Here is a 19,024-nt window from a genome sequence, read left to right on the forward strand (position 1 = left end):
GATCAAAGAATAGTTCAAGCTGTCACTTCACTGTGCATCGACCTAGTTCCGTTATGTTCTCACAGCAACCACTGCTTCCTTCACAGTGGATCACCTACTAATTAGTGTCTCTCCTCTGGCTTCCCTAGATGGAAGGCTGCTCTGACCCCGCATCTCCTTCTGAGGGATATTAGCCACGGCAACAGTCTCAGTCTACACTCTACATCCGGCTGAACCTCCAGTTTAACACACAGTAGACTTCTCCCATCATTCATTAGGTTAACACTAGCAAACAGGAAAAGACAGTGCTGTGGAACTCATAATTGATTTGCCATTGTGCTGTCGAAATGTTACAATATGCAATATGTTACAATATCCATGTTTTATGGAAACAACTGTTCTCACAGTTCCAACAAACACACTCCAGTAATTTGCATAAAACAATCTATGTCAGATATTTACAGTTATAATGAGGCTACCAGTATCTGAAGAACAGCAGAGTTCAATAAAAGCCTGTTTCCTAATGATCCAAGGATCCCTCATAATAATCCTTTTATTGGGTTTTGAGGGGGCGGAGGGTGGGAGAATGTCTGTTGTGGCACAAGGCTCATAGAGGTATCGTTAGTACAGTAGTCTATAGTGCATCTCGTTAGTGTCTCTTTAAGGGCTGAGTGGAGGACCCAGGGCACACAGCAGATGGCGGCTGGCTGCAGGTTCAGAACTATGCCCCGGTTTAACCTGGTGACAAGTCAGCACTGTATGCCTGCCTGTCTGCAGTACAGTACAACATACACAGCAGTGAGGTGGTGGTAGTGGGCCCATCATGTCTCTTTGTTATGTCTACAGTATAGAGACAGCCATCTCTTATGATGGAGGGTGACAGTATGGGCCATGATGACTTCTGTGAATGATATGTGTGACAAAACAACGTTTGTAGTCATGGATGATATGGTTTATGTACATACAGTGCATTTGGAAAGTATTCAGACCCCTTCCCTTTTTCCACATTTTGTTACGTTACAGCCTTATTGTAAAATTGATTTAAAAAAAAACATTCCTCATAAATCTACACACAATACCCCATAATGACAAAGTGAAAACAGGTTTTTAGAAACGTTTGCTAATAATACAAAAATTTAAAACGGAAATACCTTATTTACATAAATATTCAGACTCTTTGCTATGAGACTCTAAATTGAGCTCAGGTGCATCCTGTTTCCATCCTTGAGATGTTTCCACAACTTGATTGGAGTCCACCTGTGGTAAATTAAATTGAATGGACAAGATTTGAAAAGGGACACACCTGTCTATATAAGATCCCACAGTTGACAGTGTATGTCAGAGCAAAATCCAAGTCATGAGGTTGAAGGAATTGTCCGGAATTGTGTCTAGGAACAGATCTGGGGGAAGGGTACCAAAAAATGTCTGCAGAATTGAGAGTCCCCAAGAACACAATGGCCTCCATTATTCTTAAATGGAAGAAGTTTGGAACCACCAGACTAGTCAGGATAGAGGGAAAGATGAACGGAACAAAGTACAGAGAGATCCTTGATGAAAACCTGCTCCAGAGCGCTAAGGACCTCAGACTGGGGCGAAGTTTCACCTTCCAACAGGACAACGACCCTAAGCACACAGCCAAGACAACGCAGGAGTGGCTTTGGGACAAGTCTCTGAATGTCCTTGAGTGGCCCAGCCAGATCCCGGACTTGAACCCGATCTAACATCTCTGGAGAGACCTAAAAATAGCTGTGCAGCGACGCTCCTCATCCAACCTGACAGAACTTGAGAGGATCTGCAGAGAAGAATGGGAGAAACTCCCCAAACACAGGTGTGCCAAGCTTGTAGCGTCATACCCAAGACAATCGCTGCCAAAGGTGCTTCAACAAAGTACTGAGTAAATGGTCTGAATACTTATGTAAATGTGATATTTCAGTTATTTATTTTAAATAGATTTACAAACATTTCTAAAAACATGTTTTTGTCACGACCGTTGTTGTAAGAATCAGACCAAAATGAAGCGTGGTTTGTTAATGCATCTTTATTACGTGAACTGGCACAAAGAAACAATAAAGAACAAAACAAACGTGAAGCTATGCAGTGCTCAAGGCAACTATACACAAACAAGATCCCACAAAAACACAGTGGGGAAATGGCTGCCTAAATATGATCCCCAATCAGAGACAACGATAAACAGCTGCCTCTGATTGGGAACCATACCAGGCCAGCATAGAAATAAAGAAACTAGAATGCCCACCCTTGTCACACCCCGACCCAACCAAAATAGAGAATAAAGGATCTCCAAGGTCAGGGCGTGACAGTACACCCCCCCCCCAAAGGTGTGGACTCCGGCCGCAAAACCTGACTCTATAGGGGAGGGTCCGGGTGGGCATCTGGCCTCGGTGGCGGCTCTGGTGCGGGACGTAGACTCCGCTCAGCTCACGGATCCGCCCGCTTCGGTGGCGACTCTGGTGCGGGGATCGTCGCCGGAAGCTCCGGACCATGGATTGTCGCCGGAGGAACCGGACCGTGGATCATCGCCGGGGACTCCGGACCGTGGATCGTCGCCGGAGGAACCGAGCCGTGGATCGACGTAGGAGGTTCCGGACTGTGGACCGTCTCGGGAGGTTCCGGACTGTGGAAAATCTCGGGAGGTTCCGGACTGTGGACCGTCTCAGGAGGTTCCGGACTGTGGACCGTCGTTGGAGGTTCCGGACTGTGAAACGTCGCCGGAAGCTCTGGACTGGGAACTGTCGCCGGAAGCTCTGGACTGGGAACTGTCGCTGGAAGCTCTGGACTGGGACCTGTCGCCGGAAGCTCTGGACTGTGAAGGCGCACTGGAGGCCTGGTGCGTGGAGCTGGCACAGGACATACCGGGCTGTGGAGGCGCACTGGAGGTCTGGAGCGTAGAGCTGGAACAGATGGTACTGGACAGATGACACGCTCCTCAGGACGAATACGGGGAGCTGACACAGGTGGCATCGGACGGCTAACACGCTCCTCAGGGCGAATGTCTTGCCTCCCCAGCCAAACCAACAGCTCTTTCGCTTCACTCTCTTCACATTTCGCCAACCACTCCTCGAAGGTCTCTATCTCACCCCTCTGTTCACTCTCTATCAATCTATCCAACGCTTCTTCTATGGTCTCTAACTCACCCCTCAGCGTTGCCGACCACCCCATGTGCCCCCCCCCAAAAAAACATTTTTTGAGGCTGCTTCTTGGACCTACGTTGTGGCCGTGAGCCCCGATGTCATCGCTTCTCCTCCTTCGCTGCTTCCGCCTGCTTCCATGGCAGGCTTTTGTCTCCTGCCATTATTTCGTCCCAAGTCCAGGATGTCCTCCACTCCTGGCTTTCCTCCCAGGCCCAGGATCCCTGCTCCTCCTGGGCACGCTGCTTGGTTCGTGGGTGGTGGGATCTTCTGTCACGACCGTTGTTGTAAGAATCGGACCAAAATGCAGCGTGGTTTGGGTTCATCATCTTTATTACGTGAACCGGCACAAAGAAACAATAAAGAACAAAATGAACGTGAAGCTATGCAGTGCTCAAGGAAACTATACACAAACAAGATCCCACAAAAAAACAGTGGGGAAATGGCTGCCTAAATATGATCCCCAATCAGAGACAACGAAAAACAGCTGCCTCTGATTGGGAACCATACCAGACCAACATAGAAATAAAGAAACTAGAATGCCCACCCTTGTCACACCCCGACCCAACCAAAATAGAGAATAAAGGATCTCCAAGGTCAGGGCGTGAGAGTTTTTCCTTTTTCATTATGTCGGAATTCTGTGTAGATTGATGAGGGAACAAAAACGATTGAATACATTTTAGAATGAGGCTGTAATGCAACAAAATGTGGAAAATGTCAAAGGGTCTGAATACTTTCCGAATGCACTGTATGTTTAACAAAGAATTACAGCAAATGAGTGACTGTCTCAACATTTTTTTTAAATAGTTAAAACTATTGAAAATGGAAGATGGTTAGGTAAACTTTTTATTTGTCACCAATGCTCAAAATATAAACAATAGATTGATTTCAGGGAGATCTATATTGGAATTAATGTAGGAAGTGAAACTTGGAATGTTGTTTAGCCAGGAGTGCCCTCAACCTCCCACACTGCAGGATGCTAGCCTGTTCCCCGTGGAGACAGAGGCAGCAGTGTCTATAGATAAACCCACTCCAGGCAGTAGAGAGGATGAGTGAGTGGTGGAGCATAACAAAAGCTAGAGTGGGCTGTGTAGGCAGGTGCTCCTGAGGGGGTTGGAAAGGATCAACACCCTTTTGGATCCTAAAATTTTAAAGTGGGTTTAATTTAAACTTTTGCTGTGTGCTGTAAGCTATTTTTCTATTAAGGAGCTGAAGAGAGGTTGGTTGTTTGGGATATGCCATAGATGGATATAGAGACATACTCTATAAGGTTAGTTCTTGCAAAGATGTCTTAAAAGGATGAATGATGAGTCAAAGCTTAACTAATTTCTCAAAAAATGTGGTAGGGTTGAATTAATTCTTCACTGAGAAGGGGTTTCCAGCCTTAGCCTAGGTTCTTGGGTGTGCTATTACATTTTTAGCCTATAAAACTGAATGTTGTAAACAAGTTCCTTTATCATATATTATGGCGAGACGTTGTCTTGTTATCACTTTATGAAAACAGTACAAGCGGACCTAGATATTATAGAAAAGGGAAGTGCATCTCAGTTGCTAACAGTGGTGAGAAAATAAACTGCCTTGTCCCTATGGAAACTGGAAGGACTCAACAAAACCACACTCTGCTGGCACCTAACTGTCATCAAAACACATATACTGTCCAGGAGAAGCTTCAAATAAATAATCTCAATTAAGGTCAACCCAACCTCCGCTGCAGTAGTTTGAATGAGACATGACAGCCTGTTGATTGATGTTGATAAGGTGTTGACAGACAGGAAAGTGGCAGATTTCCAGAAAGGGAACCGGCTCTTATCTGAACTGTTAATGAGGAAAATAAAAGGTTATCAGAAAGCTGAAAGGAACAGGGAAATGATTTCCTCCAATGCAGACCTATTTGTAGCAGCACCTTCCATGTTAAACCTGGCAGCGTGGCTGTGAATGTATCATCTCCAGAGTAGATATACCATCTAATGGAGACAGTATCAGACCAACGGTATGTTCTGAGCATACGTAGCAGACATCTTTCATCTATTCAAACATGAAATTATTTTAGGATCTGGTTGATTGTGATCGGTGTAAATTAGAAAAAAGAGTCTCTGCCTTTGTCCACCCTGAGTTAAGATATCAAACCCATACTACAATAGCTATATGCATGCTGAACAGTAGAGATGGAGATTGCCAACTTATTAATAGCACAGAAATCAAAAACATCCGATGATGGGTTGCCATTGGCAACAAGTCTCCGGCCACATTTCCATATTTTCAGCATTGCATTCATGCTATAACGTGCTCACATCAGAAGGTTATGCTACATGTGAACATGAAAGCAAAGGTAACCTCCCTAAATGACTACCGCCCCATAGCACTCACGGGGGTGCGTGCTTAGTCCCCTCCTGTACTCCCTGTTCACCATCATTAAGTTTGCTGACGACACAACAGTGGTAAGCTTGATCACCGACAACGATGAAACAGCCTATAGGGAGGAGGTCAAAGATCTGGTTTCAGGACAACAACCTCTCCCTCAATGTGAGCAAGACAAAGGAGCTGATCGTGGACTACAGGAAAAGGAGGGCCGAACATGCCCCCATTCACATCGATGGGGCTGTAGTAGAGTGGGTCGAGAGTTTCAAGTTCCTTGATGTCCACATCCCCAACAATCATGGTCAAAACACACCAAGACAGTCATGAAGAGGGCACATCAACACCTTTTCCCCCTCAGGAGACTGAAAATATATGGCATGGGTCCCCAGATCCTCTAAAAGTTCTACAGCTGCACAATCGAGAGCATCCTGACAGGTTGCATCCCCGCCTGGTATGGCAACTGCTCGGCATCTGACCGTAAGGCACTTCAGAGGGTAGTGCGTACGGCCCAGTACATCACTGGGGCCAAGCTTCCTGCCATCCAGGATACTAGGCTGTGTCAGAGGAAGGCCCTAAAAAATTGTTAAAGACTCCAGTCACCCCTAGTCATAGACTGTTCTCTCTGCTACCGCACGGCAAGCGGTACCGGAGCGCCAAGTCTAGGTCCAAAAGGCTCCTTAACAGTTTCTACCCCCAAACTATAAGACTGCAGAACAATTAATGAAATGGCCACCCGTACTATTTACAAGGACCATTAAAATAGAGGAAAAGTTAGGTGCTGGTATCAGGCCGGTAGTAACCACTACAGAATGTCTGTCCACAACAATGAGGAGTCACAATGTCCAATTAAGGGGGTTTAATTGACAGCAAGGATCCACACAAACACACATACAGACACAGACACACATACAGACACACGGCTGACATCAATGAATAACTTTAGATAGTGGTTCTACAAGGGTAGAAGAGAAAGGACATATTATACAGTAGTACACAATAATATGTAAAAGAGGTAAGGCTATACACAGATACACCTTGACTTGTCTTAACTGAATGATAATGCAGAATATAAGAATATGATTGACAATAGCAGGATAAAGCTGCAGTATTTACTGCTACATAATAGAGATCCAACATGCTCACATAGACTGTAAAGTATAACGTGGGCCGAGAGTACACCTGACCACAGAGATGCAGACACTGGTTGTAAAGACATCCAGATGTGTGAACGCTACCACAGGGACCTTGTAGCACGCTGTCGTCTCTCTCTGAATGGCCGGGAAATGGATTCTTAAGGATGTCTCTGAATCGGTAACCGGTTATTGCATATCTTCCTTTTGCGCACAAAGACTGGTCAACAAATCAATGGTATCACTTGCTGACCAACTACAAAGGGACATTGTTGTGTCGTTTTCCAATCAATAGTGAACAGTCAACATCAATAGTAGCTACCTACTGAGGTCTGTTTAGGGAGACATCATGTTTAAAGGGGAAAAATACACTGGTCGTGACAAGTTTGTTCCATGGTAGTTGATCTGATCACAAGCGAAGGCCCACAATGACTCATGTTCAACCATAAACTGCCAGACCACAGACAGATGCTGATGGAGCAGCCAGTGCAGTAACTGTTTCTGGTGGAGCCATGCCAAAGGGCCTGTCACAATAAGCCCTAAACCAGAGTTCATCTGGGGACCTTGAAGTTGTATAATACCTTTCCAATCCAGGATGACAGCAGGGCCAATTGCCACTGCAATGTAAACGCACACGCACACGCACGCACGCACACGCACGCACACGCACACACACACGCACGCACACGCACGCACACGCACACGCACACACGCACACACACGCACACCAACAGGTGGACCCGGGGTTCATCTTCCTGTTTGAATATCCCAAAAGTACACACCCATGGTTTTATTGATGTTCAGCATCCAATGCAGCGATGAACTTGATGTGACACCTAACCTTTTCTTTGTACTACAACATGACTCTGTGAAACAGTTCCCTTTTCATGTCCTCCTTTCCTGTGAACACAGCGAGATGACATGACCCCTGCTAAGCCTCTGTGACCATTCCGTTCCCAATTATCTACCATATCTTTATTTCTTCTCATTTAGGATGTATCTAATTTTGATTGTCTGACACAAACATGTTAAAAAATGCAGTAGCCCAAAGTGAATGTTACTTTCTTTCTGTTCTGTGTACATAGCCCATTCCCACAATAATAACATCTCTGTTGAGCTTCCTCAGCCTCTCTTCCTGTTTTCTGTTTCCTTCACATCAACAGAGGACTGTATTATACATAATGGGAGGAGAGGAACATAGGGCAATTACACATTAGAACATAGTGGGGAGGGCCTGGCAGGCTGAAGGGCAGGAGGGCACATCGGGATACAGCCAAGTTGTTTGTAGCAGGGACACAGAGTGGGGCCGCTCGAACACCGAATGTCAAACACTATATTAGCTCCCCGATGAGCTGTCAGATGCCCTAATGAGCCACGATATTGCTGGTCTCCTCGCAGCCCTGCACACACACCCACAACCTGGCCACACCGCACCTCACCCAGATCACAGGCAGGAGCAAGGAGCACTTGCTGCTCAATCATTCCAGTTGCTGAATAATACAAAGCAAACAGTGACCTACTTTTTCAAGCAGGGAACATGAGAGAGAGAAAACAAGAAGTGGAGTCTGGGGAAAGGAGCTGGATTGAGGAAGTGGAGAGAGGACCTAGAGTGCATTGACAAGGGAGAGGGCGGGTTTGCTGTGTTGGCGCTGACAGGCTGGTACAGTAGAGGGTGTGAAAGGCTTAGTATACCCCCTCTGTCCAAATGTAGCTCACCAGGCGGGGTCTACACCAGGAGCTCCCATGAGAAGTGTGACTCCAGTCCTGAAGGCTGCTGTGTACCAGCCACAGCTTTTTGGCTTCTGTAATGTGATTAAACACACAGGCACAAGAATACCACAACTAGCCCCTATCCTGAAGGCCTCTAGGCACAAGGAATGTATTTCATAGAAAGAGGGCCTCACACATGTGTCACATCATCAATCTGGGCAATGTAGGCCAACACCTTCTGATCCTACTCTTTCGCAGAATGTTCTATTCATTTTCTCTTTTGTGTTTGTTTCATTTGACCCCTGTTTTGTGGTCTCAGTTGTCTCCTATTTTCTACTTGTTGCCAGGGTGTACCCTGTGAAGTGAAATGACAAGCAGATGCATGTCAAAATCTTCCAACAAAAATATATGGTAACTTTAACCACACACACACACACACACACACACACACACACACACACACACACACACACACACACACACACACACACACACACACACACACACACACACACACACACATCTCAAAACCAAATATGGCATGGTTGTGGTTAAAATACAAACAGATTTGAGGAAGGACATAACAAGCAAATCAAGAGCTCATGACTGGAGCCGAGTGGTAAGGTATGAATCAAGGTCTTACTTATACATCACTGTAAAGCCCATGATTTATTTTTCCGCAGTCGATCTTCGTTTTACGCACTCTCCCACTCAGTTTGACTTAAGAGGCTTGTGGAAACTAGACAGAGCAGAAGGGAAAATGAAAAATGCACATCCGTAAGCAGAACTAAATGTAGGGCAGGCCATGTCACTGCTGTTGTGATCCCTGTTCTGAGGTCTCACTCTGTATAAAAATAGAGTGAATGTACAGACTGGATGTGGAGTGGGTGAACTGTGATAGGCCACTGTGTCATCTGTCTGTCACTGTCAAAGCCCCCTGCTACTGTCCTCATAGTAAAGGGTAACCCTAGCAGGCCTATCCCTAACCTCCTCAAATGTAATACTATATCAGGGCCAGGAGTTTTTCCTGCTCAAGACTCATGTCACATTTGAGAGATACTGTACCTGCTAGAGATACTGTAACTGGTAGAGTAAGTAGGCTAAAAACCAGCTGATCCTGCACAAATCATTTGATCACAAAATGGTACATCCTGTACAAATGTATGTTCTGACCTGATGAAGAACAATCCTCAGACATCTTCCCAGGTGGTATTACAGATGTTATAGTGTGCCATCTTTTTTGTCTTCTTCAAATCCTTTTCTCTATTCACAAAGAGCTAAGACACCTCAGACTATAGAGTGGAGATGATCGTCTGAACTCACAAACCAAGGGACCAGCTGCTGAGTAAGATGACCACCAGACTAGGTCTGAACCATTGAGGAATAAGGCCTAGTGTGTCACAGGGAAATACAAGTCAAGGACACATTTCATTTGTCACATGCACCGAATACAACAGGTGTAGCCCTTACCGTGAAATGCTTACTTACAAACCCTAAACCAACAATACAGTTCAAGAAATTTACTGAATAAACTAAAGTTTAAAAAAAATCCAATCAATCAAAAGGTAACACAAAAAATGTACATACTGTAACAATAACGAGGCTCTATACGGGGGTACCGGTACCGAGTCAATGTGCGGGGGTACAGGTTAGTCGAGGTCATTTGTAAAGTGACTACGCATAGATAAATAAACAGCGAGTAGAAGCAGTGGAAAAACAAAGGGGGGGGGGGGGGCATCAATGTAAATAGTCCGGGTGACCATTTAAAAACCGATTCAGAACACTGCCCTGTGTGTGGTGGGAGCTCAAGGGCTATCTGGGGCAGACTGTGAATATCATTAAAATACACTCAGAGTGGAATGCTACCCAATGATGAAAGGGGGCATGAGTGAAAAGGTTTGGGAACCACTGACCTAATGCACTGTAACGTTAATGAACATAATTGCAAAGGTTGAAGCAAAGTGCATGGTACAAAGCACAGGTTCTAAAAAGTCCACTCAACACTGTTCACACCAGCTGTTCAGTGCTGTTCATTCACGTCCCAGGTTGCAAACATATTGACCCTGATACTTTGCCACATTTTATAATCTACCCACCGTGACTATTGCAAGGTTCTCTGATAAGGCTATCGAGAGGGTAACATTATTGAATGGCACCTAGTTGTTTACAGTCAGGCACAGCCAGGTGTGGTCTAAACTCTCCTGCTATAAAAGGTGCAGTGATATTATATGGCTTTACTGAGATAAGGGTGGGTAGCCCTGGAGACGTGATGGCACAAATTCAGGTCCATGCGACCATGTAACCCTGGGGTGAACACGTCAACTGAGGTAAAACAGGACATTTTCTGTGTGGGGAAAGCCTCTACCTTCTCCATGCACTGTTCCGAATCAGTTCATGGAAGGAATTTAGTCTACACTGAAGAAAAATATAAAAGCAACATGCAAGTTACCGTTCATATAAGGAAATCAGTCAACTGAAATAAATTCATTAGGTGCTAATCTATGGATTTCACATGACTGGGAATACAGATATACATCTATCGGTCACAGATTCCTTAAAAAAAAGGCAGGGGCGTGAATCAGAAAACCAGTCAGTATCTGGTGTGACCACCATTTGCCTTATGCAGCGCGACACATCTCCTTCACATTAAGTGGATCAGGCTGTTGATTTTGGCCTGTGGAATGTTGTCCCACTCCTCTTCAATGGCTGTGTGAAGTTGCTGGGGGGAATTGGAACACGCTGTCGTACGCGTCGATCCAGAGCTTCCCAAACATGCTCAATGGGAGACATGTCTGGTAAGTATGCAGGCTATGGAAGAACTGGGACATTTTCAGCTTCCAGGAATTGTGTACAGACCATTGCGGCATGGGGCAATGCATTATCATGCTGAAACATGAGGTGATGGCGGCGGATGAATGGCACTACAATGGGCCTCAAGATCTCGTCACGGTATCTCTGTGCATTTAAATTGCCATTGATAAAATGCAATTGTGTTCGTTGTCCGTAGCTTATGCCTGCACATACCATAACCCCACTGCCACCATGGGGCACTCAGTTCACAACGTTGACATCAGAAAACCGCTCGCCCACACGACGCCATATACACTGTCTGCCATCTTCCCGGTGTAGTTGAAACTGGGATTCATCCATGAAGAGCACACTTATCCAGCGTGCCAGTGGACATCGAAGGTAAGCATTTGCCCACTGAAGTCAGTTACGACGCCAAACTGCAGTCAGGTCAAGACCCTGGTGAAGACGGCGAGCATGCAGATGAGCCTCCCTGAGACAGTTTCTGACAGTTTGCGCAGACATTGTGTAAATCAATAGTTACATCAGCTGTTCGGTTGTGAAAACCCACAGTTACATCAGCTGTCCGGGTGGCTGGTCTTAGACGAAGGCGGATGTGGAGGTCCTGGGCTGGCGTGGTTACACATGGTCTGCATTTGTGAGGCCGGTTGGACATACTACCAAATTCTCTAAAACGACATTGGAGGCGGCTTATGGTAGAGAAATTAGCATTAAATTATCTGGCAACAGCTCTGGTGGACATTTCTGCAGTACGCATGCCAATTGCCCGCTCCCTCAAAACTTGAGATATCTGTGGCATTGTGTTGTGTGACAAAACTGCACATTTTATAGTGAGTGGCCTTTTATTGTCCCCAGCACAAGGTGCACCTCTGTAATGACCGTGCTGTTTAATCAGCGTCTTGATATGCAACACCTGTTAAGTGAATGGATTATCTTGGCAAAGGAGAAATGCTCACTAACAGGGATGTAAACAAATTTGTGCACAAAATTAGAGAGAAATAAGCTGGGATCTTTTATTTAATCTCATGAAACATGGGACCAGCACTTTACATGGTGCGTTTATATTTTTCTTCAGTACATTTACTATCTGGCAGATTGTTATCAAGATCATTCACCAACCAGCCAGAGTGTAGAACAATTGTTTTTCAAATTCCACCTCATCTACAGTGTGAAACATGGGAGACTAAGAGTGCTACCTTGGCATTAGCTCCAAGAGGCTGTTGCAGTGTAAAATAGGTCTTACTGTTTCCTTGGGAACAGTAGACAGGCTTTCCATCTGTAAGGCCTGTCAGAAGCAGAGTGGTGGGGGAATAAAACTGATGACCAATTAGAACACTGAAGGATGGGTGGCTTTGTGCCTCTCAGACGCCCTGCGCAAATTACCCAGCATAGCCTTTTCAATCACTTCACTGAAGAATGCAATTAAAACGCATGCAGAGAATTAGACACAAAATATTAACCATTGGAGCTTTTGACGGCTTTTATCATGCACAAGCGTATCCAAATATTTCAGTACCACTTTTTTTTAACCACCTGTGCATAATGAATGCTTTATTTTATTCTGTCACCTCATGCATACTTGCCATAATAATTCACTGCAACTTATGGATCCTTGAACCAGCCTATATGAAGTGGATGCAACAACTGCAGTACATTTACCCACAGGTTGAGTTGAACATTACAAAACTCGCTATGAGCGTACGTAACAGTTTATAATCGCATCACTCACAGGTCGCTCATAAAAAAGCTACCAATATTTCTCTAGTCTACAGAGACACAATTTGTCCAGGAAAAACAATAATAAAAAGTACAATGATGACATATTTTTTAAATATTCTAATGAGAGTAGCTACTATACTTGAAAGGTAGCCTAACAAACAACACAAAGACAGTTCTGAAAGGATCCTCCAGTAATTAACCCAGCAGGAAACAGCTCTCACAACAGGAGAGGAAGCAAAATCAGCAATATCTCCCACCGATCTTTTTATGTTGTGTGACTTTATGTAATTCTAACCAGAAGCAATTACAGCTAATGAGATCTGTCATCCCCTACCACCAAACAGCCAGTCTTTCATTGAGTCATTAGAAAAAGCATCCACAAATATCCAACTAAACAGGCATTTTGGTCAGGTTCTTGATTTGAAGTGAAATACATTCGATGGATCAGGATGCAGGGGCAAAATCTGCAACACTGCTGCCAATCCAAAAAATGACTAGCAGGAACCTCTTGTTACCTTTCTAATAATGTGTCTCTACCCACATGGTGAGACATTGCTGTCCTCAGTACACCAACACAAGCTTTCAGCCACAGCACCTTGCACCCACAGCACCTTGCACCTGCAGCACCTGTCAGGAGTCATTTACTCAGTCAAAACACCACTTCCTAACCTTGGTATGCACTGTACTGTTCTAATGGTACAGATGCTAGCCTGTTCTTGTGCATGGGCAAATACACTAAGTGTACAAAACATGAAGGACACCTGCTCTTTCCATGACATAGACTGGCCAGGTGAATCCAGCTGAAAGCTATGATCTCTTGTTGATGTCACTTGTTAAATCTACTTCAATCAGTGTAGATGAAGGTTAAAGAAGGATTTTTAAGCCTTGAGACAATTGAGACATGCATTGTGTATATCTGCCATTCAGAGGGGCAATGGGCAAGACAACATTTTTAAGTGCCTTTGAATGGGGTATGGTAGTATGTGCCAGGCATACTGGTTTGTGTCAATAAATGTAACTCTGCTGGGTTTTTCCACGCTCAACAGTTTCCTGTGTGTATCAAGAATGGTCCAACACACAAAGGACATCCAGCCAACTTGACACAACTGTGGAAGGCATTGGCATCAACATGAGCCAGCATCTTTATGAAACACATTCAAATCCTTGTAGAGTCCATGCCCCGATGAATTGAGGCTGTTCTGAGGGCAAAAGGGGGGGTGCAACTCAATATTAGGAAAGTGTTCATGTTTTGTACACTCAGTATATTTGTGAATGGGCCAAGACATGGGGTGCTGCTGGTTAGTGGTCAGTTTTGATGTTATGAAAGGGATGTTTCTGGCCACAGGGGACTATGTGTCCCCTCCCTCCGACATTCCTCTCTGGCTGTTGCCTGTAGTTCTCATGCCGTGGCTAGAGGAGTGGACACAGCCCCTATGCTTCTGCCTGACCCACAGATGAAAACTCCAGGTCTTTCTGCTGCATACACTCACTGAGGGCTAGGTGTGTGTGTGTGTGTGTGTGTGTGTGTGTTGGGGGTGAAACATGTGTAAGGAGCTAACATGATTGAGAGTAGTGAGAAAATAAATGGTGGGGAATAGCCAGGATTAAGGCATTCTAAACCACTTCTTCACACATGACACGGTCCTCTTTCTCTCTAAAAGATAACTCATATTTTACAAGGGTTTTGTGTCACATAGGGCTATAATTCAAATAACTCCAAACAAACGGATACTTTGAATTGACATGGTTACGATTCACAAAAGTAAATAAAACAGGATGTTTTATTGTCACATGTTGTTTTACAGGGTCAGCTATAGTCGTACGGCACTCCTGGAGCAAATTAGGGGACCCTGGGAAAGATCCCAGAAATGTTCCATATGCACAAAAAGCTTATTTCTCTCAAATGTTATGCACAAATTTGTTTACATCCCTGTTAGTGAGTATTTCTCCTTTGCCAAGATAATCCATCCACCTGAGAGATGTGGGATTTCAAGAAGCTGATTAGACAGCACAATTCCTGGAAGGCATCACCTCATGTCACCTCATGTTTCAGCATGTAAATGAACGGCCCCATGTCACAATGATCTGTACACAATTCCTGGAAGCTGAAAATGTCCCAGTTCTTCCACGGCCTGAATACTCACCAGACATGTCACCCATTGAGCATGTTTGGGATGCTCTGGATCAACATGTATGACAGTGTGTTCCAGTTCCCGCCAAAATCCAGATACTGACTGGTTTTCTGATCCACACCCCTACCTTTTTTTTTAAGCTATCTGTGACCAACATATGCATATCTGTATTCCCAGTCATGTGAAATCTATAGATTAGGGCCTAATGAATTTATTTCAATTGACTGATTTCCTTATATGAACTGTAACTCAGTAACATCTTTGAAATTGTTGCATATTCCAAAAAGATTGTAAGAGGTTGTTCTGTGTTTTACACAGTGGTGCCTTTACATTTTCACAGTCAGAGTATTCATGGTTTCTCATTGTTGTCACTCTGATAGTCACGGACCCAATGCATTCTGGAGCATTACAAAAGAGCTATGAAGCATCACAATCAAAACATTATAAGAGCCTGACTAATGCGGTCTAACATGAAGGCCCATGTGGAGCTCATGTGATGTTTTCAGACCACTCCGTGATGACCCAGAAGCACTGCTTGACCGACAGCCTTCCAGTAGAGTGCAGGATGCTGCAGAGCGCATGTCAGAACCCAGTCAACCAAGCTCTCCATTACTGAGAGAGTTCCAGAATGACTCAGCCAGTAAAGCACTACAATGTGGAGTCAGTCAAAACATAGTAACAAACCTCCTCATACTTCACATTTCTAGTGTAAAGGGCTCCACTAATACATGGTTGGTCTAATACAGAGAATACACTCAATACATTACTCAAGGCCCTTAGGCTCATTGAGGGATGGTCATTGAGTTCTCTTAGTGTCCATCTCTGGGTGTTGTGAGGGCGTATTTAAGCTCAGAGATGTATGCAATCCTGCATCTAGGGCTTTAGAGACGCCTTTTTACCCAGGGCTCGTAAGACAAGATCAGCGGCAGCCATCTACTCTAATCTCCAAACCAGTTTCTGGCAGGGTTCTTCAGAGGTCTTGATGACCGAGCACCCCCATACAAACTCCCCATCTCTCCACTGCATCCCTAACCACTCATCGATCTCTCTCTCTTTCTGTTTCTCATGGGTGAAAGACATGTATCGAGTATCTAAATATACTGCTAAAAAAAATAAAGGGAACACTTAAATAACACATCCTAGATCTGAATGAAATAAATAATCTTATTAAATACTTTTTTCTTTACATAGTTGAATGTGCTGACAACAAAATCACACAAAAATAATCAATGGAAATCCAATTTATTAACCCATGGAGGTCTGGATTTGGAGTCACACTCAAAATTAAAGTGGAAAACCACACTACAGGCTGATCCAACTTTGATGTAATGTCCTTAAAACAAGTCAAAATGAGGCTCAGTAGTGTGTGTGGCCTCCACGTGCCTGTATGACCTCCCTACAACGCCCGGGCTTGCTCCTGATGAGGTGGCGGATGGTCTCCTGAGGGATCTCCTCCCAGACCTGGACTAAAGCATCCGCCAACTCCTGGACAGTCTGTGGTGCAACATGGCGTTGGTGGATGGAGCGAGACATGATGTCCCAGATGTGCTCAATTGGATTCAGGTCTGGGGAATGGGTGGGCCAGTCCATAGCATCAATGCCTTCCTCTTGCAGGAACTGCTGACACACTCCAGCCACATGAGGTCTCGCATTGTCTTGCATTAGGAGGAACCCAGGGCCAACCGCACCAGCATATGGTCTCACAAGGGGTCTGAGGATCTCATCTCGGTACCTAATGGCAGTCAGGCTACCTCTGGTGAGTACATGGAGGGCTGTGCGGCCCCCCAAAGAAATGCCAGACCCACACCATGACTGACCCACCGCCAAACCGGTCATGCTGGAGGATGTTGCAGGCAGCAGAACGTTCTCCATGGCGTCTCCAGACTCTGTCACAGGGCGCCAGTGGCGAATTTGCCAATCTTGGTGTTCTCTGGCAAATGCCAAACGTCCTGCACGGTGTTGGGCTGTAAGCACAAGCCCCACCTGTGGACGTCGGGCCCTCATACCACCCTCATGGAGTCGGTTTCTGACCATTTGAGCAGACACATGCACATTTGTGGCCTGCTGGAGGTCATTTTGCAGGGCTCTGGCAGTGCTTCTCCTGCTCCTCCTTGCACAAAGGCGGAGGTAACGGTCCTGCTGCTGGGTTGTTGTCCTCCTACGGCCTCCTCCACGTCTCCTGATGTACTGGCCTGTCTCCTGGTAGCGCCTTCATGCTCTGGACACTACGCTGACAGACACAGCAAACCTTCTTGCCACAGCTCGCATTGATGTGCCATCCTGGATGAGCTGCACTACCTGAGCCACTTGTGTGGGTTGTAGACTTTGTCTCATGCTACCACTAGAGTGAAAGCACCACCAGCATTCAAAAGTGACCAAAACATCAGCCAGGAAGCATAGGAACTGAGAAGTGGTCTGTGGTCACCACCTGCCGAACCACTCCTTTATTGGGGGTGTCTTGCTAATTGCCTATAATTTCCACCTGTTATCTATTCCATTTGCACAACAGCATGTGACATTTATTGTCAATCAGTGTTGCTTCCTAAGTGGACAGTTTGATTTCCCAGAAGCCTGATTGACTTGGAGTTACATTCTGTTGTTTAAGTGTTACCTTTATTTTTTTGAGCAGTGTATAATTTTGAGATTAGGCTGAGATACATGTTCTTGGCACTTTCACTGTGGGTGATGTGTTCTAAGCACTGTCTATATGCTGTCATTCGGGTGTATGTGAGTGTGTGTGCACGGGTTTGAGAAAGACAGAGTGCACACAGCATAATAGATATTGTGAATCTCTGCACATGGATGTAGGTCAGACAGGCGTTTGTGTACCTTGCTCTGCACTGCCACCATGTGGTACAGGGAAGAACTGCAACCAGATAGATCCTGTGCTGTGAGGTTGCCCTCAAATCAGGGAGAATGCATTATCAAAATCCAACAAGTGGTTCCAAAGAAAGTTGACTTTCTCTAATGACAAGACCGAACAAAAAACGTAAATGCCAGGTGCCAAAACCAGTTTGCATGAACTTATCCTCATAGTTTAAATCTGTTATGTAATGTAATCTCAACAACATCCATTTGAACAACCAACCAGTCTTGACCAGCTGGTTCTCTGATCTTGGAGCTCTCTGAATGCGGTCTCGCTGTGAATTCCAGAGAATTACATGGCGCTCACAAAAGGGATTATTGTTCTGCATTCGTTACTTCACAACAAGAACTCCAAGTGAATAATTGGATTGTATTTTAAAATAGCAGGATCACAATGAAAACTCCATGAAGCTGATAGATGTGTTTGGAATGGTAGAAGCACTAACAGTAAATCATTAGTCTGAACGCTGGATGGGATTATATGTTTAATTAATCCTATCAAACTTTATTTATAACCATTGTGCATAACATGGTTTTTACTAGAAATCCACAGAGCTGTTCATTATGGAGCAGGATGAGAAGGTATCAGAGGATTGGAACCTTAACATAGTTACATTCTTAGAGAAAATGGCAGACACAAGAGAACCATTTACACGTTTGTTTCTTTACCTGGTCAAAGCCATGTGCCAGTCAGGCTTAAAATGATTGTTGGTCCCAGTGATCTTTGCCATTTACTGGCTAACTTGTTCTGAAAGAAATGCTCATATGTATGTTGGCTATTTTAGGAAATGTTTGCTCTCTTTTTGGGCAGACACACGAAAATATGTTAATAATATCCATAAAAATAAATCTGACTTTCAGGATCTATTTTTCAGACGACTTCCCTCCATCAATCAAATCCCATATCCATCCCCCAACTAAAATTACATGTTCAATAAAGCAGTTGCTCCAAGCTCCTGGTTTCTATGGAAACACCACCTACACAGCCAGCTGAGGCAACAGAGATGTGTTCATTAAGCTGTAACTCTATTGCTTTGAATGCCCTTGGTGCCCACCTGTCTCTGCACTAACTGTGTTTACCAACACTGCCAACCTATAGTGCTAATTAAAAAAGGAGCACTATACAGTAGTTAGATGATTATCACCATAGGCAATAATATACAGACTATTACACCTG

Source organism: Salmo salar, chromosome ssa03, assembly GCF_905237065.1.
Source record: "Salmo salar chromosome ssa03, Ssal_v3.1, whole genome shotgun sequence".
Taxonomy (NCBI): Eukaryota; Metazoa; Chordata; class Actinopteri; order Salmoniformes; family Salmonidae; genus Salmo; species Salmo salar.